Raw genomic sequence first — 13,565 nt, 5'->3', positions numbered from 1 at the left:
TCCCCCTCGTCAATGGCCTTGGTGACTGTTTCAAAGAAAGAAGTAAGAGGCAGGATCTGCCCTTAACAAAGCCGAACGGGGTAGGATCCAGTGTCTGTAGGTCCCCAATATCTTTATTTATGAGGTACACAATGATCCTTTCCATAGCTTTGCAGACCAAGCTAGTCTGGTTTCTAGGATCTGCTGAGGCACCACCTTTGTGGAGAGGGACCACTGTTGCTGTACACCACTCTTTGGATACATATCCTGTAGTAAGGCTGAGATTGAACAGTAGTTTTATGTTTGGGTTTAGTTCTTCTTGGAGTTCATGTAGGACACAGCCTGGGACACCGTCTGGTCCCATTGATGCTGTGTTTTTTGCTTTGGAGAGGGCAGCTCTTACCTCAGCATCTGAGATGTCAGGGGGGCAGCACTCTGCTGGGATATATATTTGCCCTTTTGGTGGGGAAGGGGTGGAGTAGTTTGCACTGAACCTGTCAGCTAGGATGTTGGCAATGCCTGTGGGTTCGGTGTATTTTTTGTCATTTTGGACTAATTCTGAGCATATCTGGGAATTCCCACCCAGGTTCCTAACATAACTAAAGAAAGCCTTGTGATTATCCTTAGTGTCCTGTGCAATTTTTCTCTCAAAGCTGGCCTTAGACAATTTTATGAATGCCCGTAGTTTTTTGCTAATACTGATCAGAGATGCTTTCCCTTTTTGGGATTTTGCTCTATCATGTAGTAGCTTCCTCCTTCTATTGTATAGTTTGTTTATGGCTGGGGTCCACCAGACAGAACGCCTGCCTTTGGAGTATTGGGTCTTGGTTTTGTTTGGGATTGCTTGATCCATGATTTCCTGAAGGTGTCCATAGAATGCATTTATAAAGGATTCTGTGGTCTGGGCCGTATTTTCCACAGGCCAGGGGGCTTTGAAGGATTCCACCTCGGTTTTGAGGAGTGTGAAATTTGCTTTAGAGAAGTTTTTCACTGTGTTTTTTTGGGCAGGGGCTGGGGTCGGGATGTGAATATCTAGTGACATTAGTTTATGGTCTGATCTTACCAGTGAGGGATACACTTCTGGTCTGGAGCATAGAGTCCCCATGTTGGTGATGATCAGGTTCAGTATGTTTTCCCCTCTTGTGGGAGTGGTAACAAGCTGTTCCATAGCATTTGAGTTTATAAATTCTAGGAACCTTTGGGCTAGGGTGTTGGAGCTTGAGTAATGCTCCCAGTCTATGTTTGGGTAGTTGAAGTCACCCAATATAATGGTGTTTGGAGAGACCTTCATATTTTCCAGTGTTCTCAGGAAGGCTGAGTTGGGTTCCTGTGTTTGGGAGGGTGGTCTGTAGCAGGCTATAAACTGGAAGGCAGTTTTACCCACTGTTAGTTGCACATGGATAGTCTCTGATGCTTCGTGCTGTGCCACCAACCTGGAGGTGTGGGTATCTTTGATGAATATTGATACTCCCCCTCCTTTTGTGGTTTGGTCCAAGTTTTGGGGCCGAAAAACATGGTATGAGGTATAACCTGGTAGTGCTGGGGTGCTCTCAGGAGCCTTGAACCAGGTTTCTGTTACTGCACTGATATCGATGTTCTCCATGCTAAGGAGAATGACATAAGTTGTCTACAATTGAAAGCTATGATTTTTTTATTGGAACTTGAAGCTTTTGCACACTGCCCCCCCCCCAAAAAAAATGAATGAATACACATCTAATGTTTGACAGTGATCACAGGAAAGAAATTCTGACCATGATTATGTATTTCAGCTTATTTCTTTCTCTCTCTTTCCCTTTCTCTTACACACATACACACACACACACACACACACACACACACACACACACACACACACACACACACACACACACACACACACACACACACACACACACACCTACCCCTATTCTCAGAGGTGCAGAACAACACTCTCGACTCTGCACAATTTTTTTCCCATTCAGTGTTGATTTGCTACATATGAAATATATGGTGCATTGATGGTTCAAGTGGCAAGCTTTGCCAGGTGTCTCATAAGTAGCTGTGAACTGAAGAGGGGAGGCAGGTAATGATACCTAAATCAGTGGAATGCACCTGCAGTGCAGTGCTCAGGGAAGGTGCTGCATGTTCTAGTAAAATAACTTCAGCAATGAGTCATTCAAGAAATGAGAGCTGAGGTGGCAGAACAGCAAACAGTTAAACTTGTATAATATGCAAATATAGTCTTGTTGGTGAGGTGCTGACCCCGTTTTCTAATGTTAAGGTTGCAGCCTATTAAGCCCCTAAAGGTAAATGCCTATGTACAACATTAGGAAAAGCAGACCTCACAGAGATTACTATCATACTCTGTAATTAGCACAGAGAATTAATGGTATGCACTGTTGACAAGCTGTTGCTTATAGCTCAGGGATTAATGCCCTTTAGTCACCATTTGTCTACTGCGTGACTTTTAGCAAGTGTCACAACCAGGCAGTACTCCTGGTAATCTGAAAATGGGCACTTTTATCCAGTTTTTAACTGATTAATCAAAAAAATAATGCATATTGTCACCATCATAAATGTGGTTCCTCTCAAAACATTTAATACTCAAGTTTGATTATTCTTTTACATTATCTGCGTTAGCAAAGGAGATCACTGAAATGTCAATCTTTTTGTTTATCGTTTGCATAATAACATGATTTTTATAACTCCGTCTATTGTTGCATCTTCTTTTACGTTCTCATTGCACATGTCCTGCTTTACACTTTCCTCTCTTACTTCAGCTTTACAATGATTTTCTTTTTATCACTTTGAGTGCATTGTTAAGTTATTATTATTAACTTGCTTTCTCTGAAATGTTGACATGTAAGACTGTTACATATTGGCAACCAAATCACCTTCCAATATTTGTACTGTGTTTCCTTTCTGCTTTGCTGTGGTTGTGTTCAACCTCAAATTGGAAGGAATTGTGCAGTGATGTCATCCAGCTATCAAAATAATATGTTTTGGGAGATGATATGCCACATACCGTATAGCATTAGACAAGCTTTCTTAAAGCTCATTGCTAAAGCTAAGGGTTTGAAGCTCATAGGCATCTCTGATGCAGACCTCTTATTAATAAGTAAATTTTTTTCAAGTTTTAGGATAAACATGATATAACAATATTTTTAAAAGATATGCAAGCTAAAACAATATTTACCAAAATCACTACAGTTGTCAAGCAGTAGCCAATATTAGCATTGTTAAAAATTGGTTGGCAAATACACATTTTGTCAAGATGAATTCTTAAAAGTCCTGATCACTTGTATTAAAAAATATTCATATTCCATTACAACACAATGATATACTATGATTAAAATGGTTTGTTTTACATGTGGAGGTACTTTACCAAGAATATCATGGCAAATATAATTAAGACCTGTGCAGCAGGGGCTTTGAAGTCCTGGACTTGAGTACTTTACGTCTCAGTACATGCAGGTTTATATAGCTAGTATGTTTAGTCCTTCTACATTTAAGAGTTAGAAACTGAATATCAAAACTTGGCATTCATATAAATTCTACTTGATTATTTTTGAATTTTGATATTTTGCCAGGCAGACAATGTAACAAAATAAATAAATGCCACTTTTAAATTTTCACCAATTATATAAATGTAACTTTTACATTTTTATTGATTTATCTCCATTTATATATACTACATAACTTTATTGAAATATTAGATTTATTAAATCATCAAGATACTGTTTTCCACAGCAACTGGATCACTTTGAAGAAAACTGATAAAAGGATTCCAGTACAGATCTGACTACCGAGACACAACATTGAATAATAAGCTCATAAAAAGGTTAATTTAAGATTCTATAGAAATCAATCACTTATAATAAGTACCTGTTGCAGTTAATATAAACAGAAGACGGCTTGAGGGATTTTATTAATTTTTCATTTGAATTTATATCAGTTTTAAGCTAACCATGTTACTTTCTCACTTAAGGGTGCAATCTTTAATAAAAAAGAACTCGTAAACAGTACATTTTTACCCCTCAGGATCGATTTTCTACCACTGTTCTATATGGTGCACCATAAATATGAAAGGCTCTCTTGTTATTATAGCTGTTTTAATGTGCTCACTTTTGCAATTATTTTTTGTAGCTATCATCATTGTAAACAAGACTTAAAGACATAATATAGCAAATGACAGCTAAATGATTACTAAATATATTTTAATATACCTCTGGTCTTATGCATATACAGAAATTAGTCACATTTTTACTTTCTCACATCCCAGAAGATCCCTTATCCCCATTTCGTCCTGCACCATTCTCTTAAAACCACTATCTGATTGATTTCATCTTTTCACTCAATTTTGGAGAAATCCTCAAAAGTCTTAACTAGTTTCATGATATAGATTGTTTTACAGTCTCAGTTCTGTGCTATACTATTTCTTTTTTACAGTTCTGGTACTCACCTATTGCATATTTGCTTGCTTGCTGACTTCTCTACTCACTTTGTTTCATTGGACATGAATGGACCTAATTAAGTTCTTCATCTGGTGTGCAAAAGCAGCTTATAGGCCTATTTTAGGGTTGCCATTAGCTACCATTTTGTATTCTGGTTAATTCATACAGTCCCTGAATTTCTCCAGACAAGATTAGAAGCACACACACACACACACACATATACACACACATACACACACACACACACACACACACACACACACACACACACACACACACACACACACACACACACACACAAAATGACACACACACATACCACAGTGGTGTTCAATTTGTGTGAGCTAATTTTAGACAAGGTCATATTCTAGCTTCATGAGTGTGCACTAAACTGTGCAAAATAATGTTTTTTTTTAGGTTTCTTGTGGACTTATTGGAGTTATGAAGTGCAAGCCAATTCAACATGTCTGCTACTTTTAAATTCCACAAAAAAGAATAAACCATGTTCATTATGAATAAATTCATGTCCAGAGATGAAAAGAACAATTGAATCACTTCATTATTATTATGTAGGCATTAATAAGTCTATAATATATGCTAATTAGAATCTTTCAAAGTTTCTAATAAAGTAAATGTACAATCAGATTAGGATATGTCTATAGCAATACATGTTTAAACAGGTTATTATATAGCTCTTTCAGTTTCTGCTAGACAAGAACACAATTCACTAAGCTAAACATCCAAATGTGAGCTCTACAATCAGCATTTTTTCATAGAAAATCACAGCCAGCACATTTTCTAAGTGTGTACCATCAGTGATTCTGTTGTTTTTAAGATTTTTCCTTTTCTTCACTGCTTGTGTAACAATGGAGTTGGTGTATACATCTGAGGACTGTGGCAGTGTTCCCCTACATGGGAATACAGGGGGCTTGACCTACTGCACAATGATTTATCTTTCCTTGTTAGGATACATTTTCAGTCAATTCAACTCATTGGGTTGGAGCTGCATGGAGTTGTACTTTGGGGATACATAGATACAAACATTATACTACAAAAAATAAATGCTGAATAACTAATGATCTAATTATTTAAACAAAGTTATAAATAATGTCTGAAGGACAAAAAGGATTGCAAAAACAGAAAAGTGTCAGCATGGTTTATTTATTTGTATTTACTGGGATAATAATATGGAACCATTTTCCTTTTCTCTGTGTGAATACCTTTCTTTTTATTTCATGGACCATTATACACCTGTGGCTCAGAAAATGAATGATGCAGCATATTTACTCAGGGAGTTTACTCTAAGGAGCTACAACTGGCTGCAAAGAAAACTGATATTATTGAAAGTATATTTTTAAGAGATCTAACTCAGTGTGCTGATACTTGTTATAAAACATTTCACTGTTTGCTTTACAGGTAATTAAACAGTAATTCTTTTCAAAGCTGGTAGACAGCAACTGCCAAAAATCAAGCTCTATAAGGCTAAGAGATCAACTTGATACCAGTTCACTAGAATTACTAATAAAATTAAACTCAATTTGTGTCTTCATATCAGTGGGCTATCTGTACAGTATTACATTTGGACATGTGCAGTTTAACCCTTAGTCACAGGTTCAATAGCAAAAGTTCGACAACCTAAAACATGCTTCTGGAGGAGAGGGTTAATATTCTCGGAATATACAACTGATTTAATACTTTGCAGTTGCATAAGCAAGTGCTTTCCATTTGGCTGCCTAAGGAATTATTTAGGAGGGTTAAATGTGCACCTTAATATATTCTTACTAAAGCAACTTCAGCATGAAGAACTACTTGCAGAGCTCCTTTATATAAAGCAATGCTTACCTTACCTTTGGGAAACTCTTATTTTGAATACAAGAATGGTGGGATAGAGAGGGATGCAACAATGAAAAACACAAACTTTATAGCAATAGGTAGTTTTAGAAAGTTTTTTTAGACACCTTAGTCTTTTGGCTTATGAATGTGTTAATGAGCAGCGAGTGGACATATCAAAATAAACTAGAAATAGCTGAATAGGATTCAGATATAATACCTCCTGATATAAATGACAAAACTCTTCATGCCAGATGGTCTCATTGCAGAATTCAACAGGGAGATATGATTTAGTTCTAGCTGTCCACTTGCATAGATCAGAGAATACGTGTATAAACATACATGTACAAATATACACACTCACATTCACACATTAGAAAATATGATCCAAAGTACTCAAACCATTCACTTATAAATTGTTTTCCCATAAATCAAAACACCCCCACTCAATTTATTATGCAGTGTAATTAATGCTCTTTTGGTTGAATCTTCTTTGCATCTTACAAATTGAAAGCTGCCTTTCATGCTGTTAGCTTACAAATTTGTGAAATTGTTTTTCTTTGTAAATTCTTGAAATTGTTTATTTTGTGGCTTAAGTTTATAAAGTTTTTTTCTCTGGACTTCCACTGAAAATGGGCTTCTGATCAGCTGGATCATCCCTGTTAATAAATTTACTAAATAAATACATTGAAAAAAAAAATTGGTTCTTGCATCCTCTATAAGTAGGAACGGAGAAATGCTTGTGCAGCTGAGACAAGACTGGGATGTGACAATAGAAACTTTTATACTAAAGCTCTTACTTGATAAATTGTAGTAGGAGAGGTTTTGCTTATGACATGTTCAGCAATGAAACAGCAGTTTGTTACAACTTAATGTATAATGGTTCTGATTGTTTCATACTGCTGTGAAATAATGACTGGTATTCATAGTTACTTGCACAGATGCGATAGAGGTATTCCTGATGCTTATGAATGAGTATTGGAAAGGCAACATTCATAGAGGCCATTTACACTAACACAAAAGACATTAAAAATATTTAGAATACAATGAGAAATGTTGGAAAGTGTTTAATGCTAATGAGGCAGTTTTGCAATTCATAGCCCAACATGTGATACACACATCCAATGTTAAAGGTGATGCTTCACCTTTGATAATCGGGGTGCAATCCATGAACTTGTTTGTCCCGACAGGGGCACAGGAAAATAATTTTCTTGGATGGTGAAAGCCAGGGTACCTTTTTGGCTAAGCTTATATAGGCCCTAGGGCCAATAGCCTAGTACCTACCTATGAACCTATATGCACAAGCACATCCCTGACACAAATTAATTATTTCCCCCAGCAACTCTTTCATTAGTTTGTAATAAGTATGCTCAAGCACTAAAATAACACAATAAATATTTTTTCCTAGCAATCACTTCAGCAGTCTCGCCAAGTATGTGCAAACACTTCCCTAATACACAAATAATTATTTCTCCAAGTGACAACTTCAGGACTGTATCCAGGTATATATAAGCACCAAAATGAGACATTTCCCAATGCAATTCCTTCAGTAACATGTCCTAGAATGCGAAATCACCAAAATAAAACATTAACCCATGTGGCCACATCAGTAAAAATGTCCAGGTATGCAGAAGCATCAACTGATCTCCCCTCACATATCCAAATTCTCCCTGAAAACTGCTGCTTACTAGTGTAAGTTCAGGGCTATTTACATGCTTAATATGGAAATTAGCTTATTATAGATTCATACCTATGAATCAAGCTCATTCACATACGTGTAAAGCCCCTTAGCATAATAGCTGTCCTCCTATCACTTATGCATTAAGCATGTTATGCTTTTGTGATGAGGGACATGTTTACAGCAACTCTTTCATGTCTCAGTATGCATGATCACAGTCTGGGAATTGTATATCCACATGAGCTGCTCTTCATGGATCACTGGTACAAAAATGTGAAGCCCTGGACTGTTATTACCACCCAATGACTTGTGTGCACTACAATAGAAGTAACTTTTTTTTAAACCCTACCTAATACCATATAAAATCATGATTTGACTTTTGAACAAGCATCATTACTTTTTGGGGTGGGAGCTAATGTATTGCATAGTAGTTTGTTACATCTTCTTTGACTAAATTTTATGGTAATGTGGTATATTTTCGCATGCAGCTTTCTACACCAAACACAATTTCCCTTAACAGCACATAGGGAACAGACTCAGTCCAGCCGCTAGGTTCTTCTTTCTCTATCCAGGCCCCCAATAAGACTCCCCACTGGAACAGCTGTAGAGATGAGTCCTCAGCAGAGTGTTCCAAGCCATGTCCTTCACCACGATCTCTGTGAAACCAGTGCTCTGTGCCCCTGCTCCAAGTAGTTGACACACACTATTTGAGATTTGATTTTCACACACACACACACACACACACACACACACACACACACACACACACACACACACACACACACACACACACACCTGAGAAAGGCTAGTGCAGATTTACTAGCACTGCCCCTTTGGCCCAGACTATAAGGTAGATTCACTGCCACCAGCCAGCTACTTTAAGGCTCTTACGATAGTTATACTGAGTAAAATTAATACAAATGGTGGTGTTGACAAAACAGCAAGGCTTTCAGGAGGGGACACAGTACCACCAAATAAATATAAGTAACCTCAAAGGTTAAAATATTCTCTAACAGATCAGCCACAATAAAAAGTTTAAATATTTTTAATAATAAATAATAAAAGAACATGAAAATAATAAATATATATTTACAATAAACAGTAGAGTTCCAATCATAGTAAATATTAAAAATAACTCAGATGGATAGATTCACACAGATAAGGAAAACAGTACTTAACTAATCTCACTATATTTTCCTGACTGGTCTAAAGAATTACTGTTTCCTATTTACTTACTTAATAAAGCAAGGCAAGATGAAGTAAGTCAGGGGTCCTCCTTTGTAAGGTTTTAAAAACAGACTGCTCTGAGACTTCTGTCTCATCTAGTATTATAACATCATTTCAGTGTTGGATTATAGACTGACATCACATACATCTGATCACCTGACTTTTGGTTCCCATACTACCCCCTTTACTAGCAACTGAACCAGAATCTAACATCTGTGTGTTACCATACACACAGAGAGAGCTTTCCTAAGATGTGTTATAGCATTTGGAAGCTATAAAACCATTTAAAAACTTCTACCCTTCCAGGGTAGCAATTGGTTTACCCCTAAGGACAATACAGTAGGATTCCTAGTCCTGGTTTCCACAGATATTTTGTCTCTGGCTACAATTTGAACTCTAAGATACAATCTTTATGGCCTAAAGCAGGTAATTTAATTTTAAACTATTTTTCAAAGTTAGCTGGACTGAGATTAATCCCTTCTTTTCTATTATCCCTTTTTACAATATATTCAACAGTTACAATACAAACCAACATACAGGTGCATTTCTTTTCTGTCCAGCATGAACCACTGTTGGTACATTTTTAGCACAAGCAGCTTTACAAATACATTTGCAACACAAGCACCTGTACAAATAAATTTGATATATAAATGGCATATAATTTTTTACAAAACTCCAGCTAGCTATCCTGGCATATGTGACACATCCACTGCCCTACTTCTCCTGGCATAGCTGGCAATACATCATCACACTTATATTGAGTATGCATGTAGAATGTCGTGTGCCAGCATGTTAAACTATTACTTACATTGTCTGTGCATGACTATGTTAATGGTTGTTATAATGGGCTGGTCAGTTATTACATGTGAGAACAGTGATAGGTAAACAGGCCTCTGTAGAACAGGATGCCTTGATGTGATACTGAAGTTAATAACTACACTGCAAGTAAGACAGACTCTGTTTGCTATTTGACAGACATTTTGCGTCTATCCAAGAACCATATTCAATTAAGGAAAATGGGAGCCAGTATTAAGTACAGGCACCATAAGTGTAGTCCTAAAAATGTGAAATTAGAAGTATGAAGGAAGTGAATATATACTACATCCAAGGTTACAGTATCTCAAAGTTTCCTGCGGTATAGAGGTAATGGAGTTAGTATATATTAGCTTCAATAGTGTAGGTGATACAGTATTAAACATCGGGATGGGGAGGAGGAAAATTTCCTCCTTCAAAAACACTTGAAATGTATAATAGCCAGTTTTGCAGTTCACTATTTTTCTGTTTAAATTCCACTTTATTTTTGTGAAACTGAGACTAACACCAGTGTGTTTTATAGCAAGGAGACTAGGGAGCCATACATGTGAAAGAAAGAGACCCCATATAGGAGTGGCATGTTGGATTATAGAGATGACTAGGTGAGGGTGATTGTACAATGTAATGTTGTGGTAGGTATTGGTGTACTGTATCAAATGTGGGTCCCCAAGCTGTAAATAATGAGTGTCCCAAAAATATTACTACAAATCCTTCAAGTAATGGAAACAAGGAAAACATATATATGATAGTAAACATGTGGTTATTGAAAAACAGAAAAAAATGCATTGACTGGTAAACAAAATGGCAATATTTAAATTATTTGAACAAGGCAGAAAGCCTTGACGACTTCACTTTATGTAATTTGTTAAGCAAACCAATACTATACATTAAGGAAACAATACAGGAACTGTAGCCTTCAAACATTTTTTTATTGTTAAATGGTGAATGAAGGATGCATATGTAGTCGGAGAAATGGTAGTTGGTAAAATAAACATATGTTGTGTACTGTAGTGGCGAAGGATTATAAAGACAAGAAGATAGCATAGTAAAAATGTACCATTAAAACAGTGGACTTGAACTTAGACAAATATGTTTTCTTACTGAGAATTTCAAAAGTTTGCAGGAATTAGTGAAATGCCAGAAAGTGGGATTAATGTGCTGCCCTACATACTAGGTAAAAGACATATGTCAGCATTAAGAAACTATTTTCCAGTTTCCAAACTGTTCATTTGTTTTTTTTTTTTTTTGCATCCAAGAGAAACAGAGCACAAAGTCAGTAACAACCATAAAAAAAAAAATGAGATTAAGGGATATGTCATGCATTAGCTCCCAATGACACTGCATTAAATTGGTCTTAAATGTGCAGACAATAGGAGGTTAGATGTTTGCTTGGTTAGCAGGAGGATTGGTAAAGTCAGGCTGATGCACACAACAACAGTACAAAAATAAAGAATGATGCATTCTAAAAAACGAATGACATAAGTAGCAATGATTAATTCTGAGCCTAAGACCCAGTGAGTTAAGTCCACATTATCTAAATGCAACTAAACTGATGTGGCTGGTTTCAGCATAAGCCTAAACACTGTAATCCAGTTTTCATGACTTTTTTTATCTTCCATGATCTGAACTATATTGGATGTAAATATGCTTGCTGCTATAGATCAGTTCTGGCAACAAATAATCCAAGAGGGAAAGTATGATTTCATACAGCTAACTCGTACCTTGAAATACCCCATAATTATCTTCTAATGAAGGCTGGCATTTAATGTGAAAGTTAAAGCACATACTTTCTTTAGCACCATTTGCTGGCATCTAATTAAATGCAAGACAAATATGATATATTTTTTAACATATGTAAGCAGTGGCTGTGAACTAAGCATCATGCGTTAGCCAACTGCATTTCACTCATCTAAAGCAAAGAAGCAAACTTTACACTAATCTCAATCACCCTTCTGAACTTCATGGCTAGACAGCTGTCTTTCTTTATTAACCTGTAGCACAGTATTCATGACACTTATGAAGCATGCCTTGTCTGCTTCTTTCTCGAGCCATCAAATTTATTTTAAACTTTCATTGCTGCAATTTTTGTAGTCAAAGTACTTCACTAAACCTTTTGTCAGACACTGGTTTTCATTAATCTGTAAAAAAGCTAATGTAAAACTATTTTTTACTTTATTAATTATCTGTTGCAGTATAACAAACTATAAAAAGCATTCTAAGCACTTTCAGTAGTTTTTTAAGGTTGCATCATCTGTTTAACCATCATTTTTGTTCTGCGGGCATTTTTTGTATGAACTGCATTTAGAATAAGATATGCATATTTGCATGTAATCTTTGCAGGTTTGGTATTTTCGTTTTTTGAAACACCAATAAAATAATATATCCTGTTTAAAGCAAACAGGAAAACAGGAGAGTATCTTGTTTACAAATACATGTCCAGACATTAATTCATAAAATGAAACATAATTCTGATTTATTATTTTATTCTCTGACATCCTCTACTCAGGTCATGAACACTGCATTTAGGTTCATAGGTTCATAGGTTCATACTAGGCTATCTGCCCGAGGGCATTTACAAGCCTAGCCCATCGTTTTGTGGCTTACGCCACCCCTTTAGTATGGGGAACTATACCCATTATTTTGCTGTGCCTCTGTTGAGCAGTGACACTGAGGTAATCCCTGGGGTATATTTGCGATCTCCCATCCATTGGTCAAGATTTCTCTTGAACAAGGCCAGCGAGGTGCTCTGCCTCACATGTACCGGGATTTTGTTCCACAGCATAGGGAGTCTTTGGGTGATGAATCTATCCCTCCAGCACGTCCTATTAATAGCCGTGTCGAGGTTTAAGTCTCCCGCCCTTGTGGCTCTGATGGATCTAGATCTTTTGAGGTGAAGCATATTCATCAAATCTGGGTTTGACATGGCCTTGTATGTTAGGCAAAGGTCACCTCTGAGCAAGCGGTAGGCGACTGAATAGAGCTGGAGTTCTTTCAGTCGGGCAGCATAGGATAGATTTTTGAGACCCTTTATCCTTTTGGTGAGGAACTTTTGTGGCCTCTCCAGCTGCTGCAAGTGTCGGGTCAGATACATTCCGAATGGGGCATTGTACTCAATCATTGGTCTGATGACTGATGAGTAAAGGGAGACTATAACCTCCCTTGATCTAGATGAGAATCCCTTCATGATAAGGTGGGCAATGTAGAAGGTCTTCCTAACTACTTTAGCTACATGGGTGTCGAATGACAGACTACTATCAACCTGGGTCCCCAGGTCCCTGATAACTTCTTCTGTGCTCAGTGGATTGCCACCTATTTGGTAGCTAGGGGTAACCTTGTTTTTCCCGAAGGGTATGACTATGCATTTTGGCATTTAACTTTAGGCCGTGGCTCTGGCACCAGTTATCCGTTTCTGTGAGACCCTTCTGAAGGATATCTGTGTCAGATGTGTTTTCTACTATGGCGCCCAGTTTGCAGTCATCTGCAAACTTTGTCAGCCATAACCCTCCTGTGTTTGCTTGTACTTCGGAAAAGTAGATGCCAAACAAGAGTGGGCCCAGGACTGAGCCCTGTGGGACACCACTTGTGACAGGCTTTGAGTCTGACAT

The sequence above is a fragment of the Protopterus annectens genome, chromosome 8.part0 (genome assembly GCF_019279795.1).
Source record: "Protopterus annectens isolate FY-2018-M chromosome 8.part0, PAN1.0, whole genome shotgun sequence".
Lineage (NCBI taxonomy): Eukaryota > Metazoa > Chordata > Ceratodontiformes > Protopteridae > Protopterus > Protopterus annectens.
Note: the sequence above shows the minus strand (reverse complement) of the source record.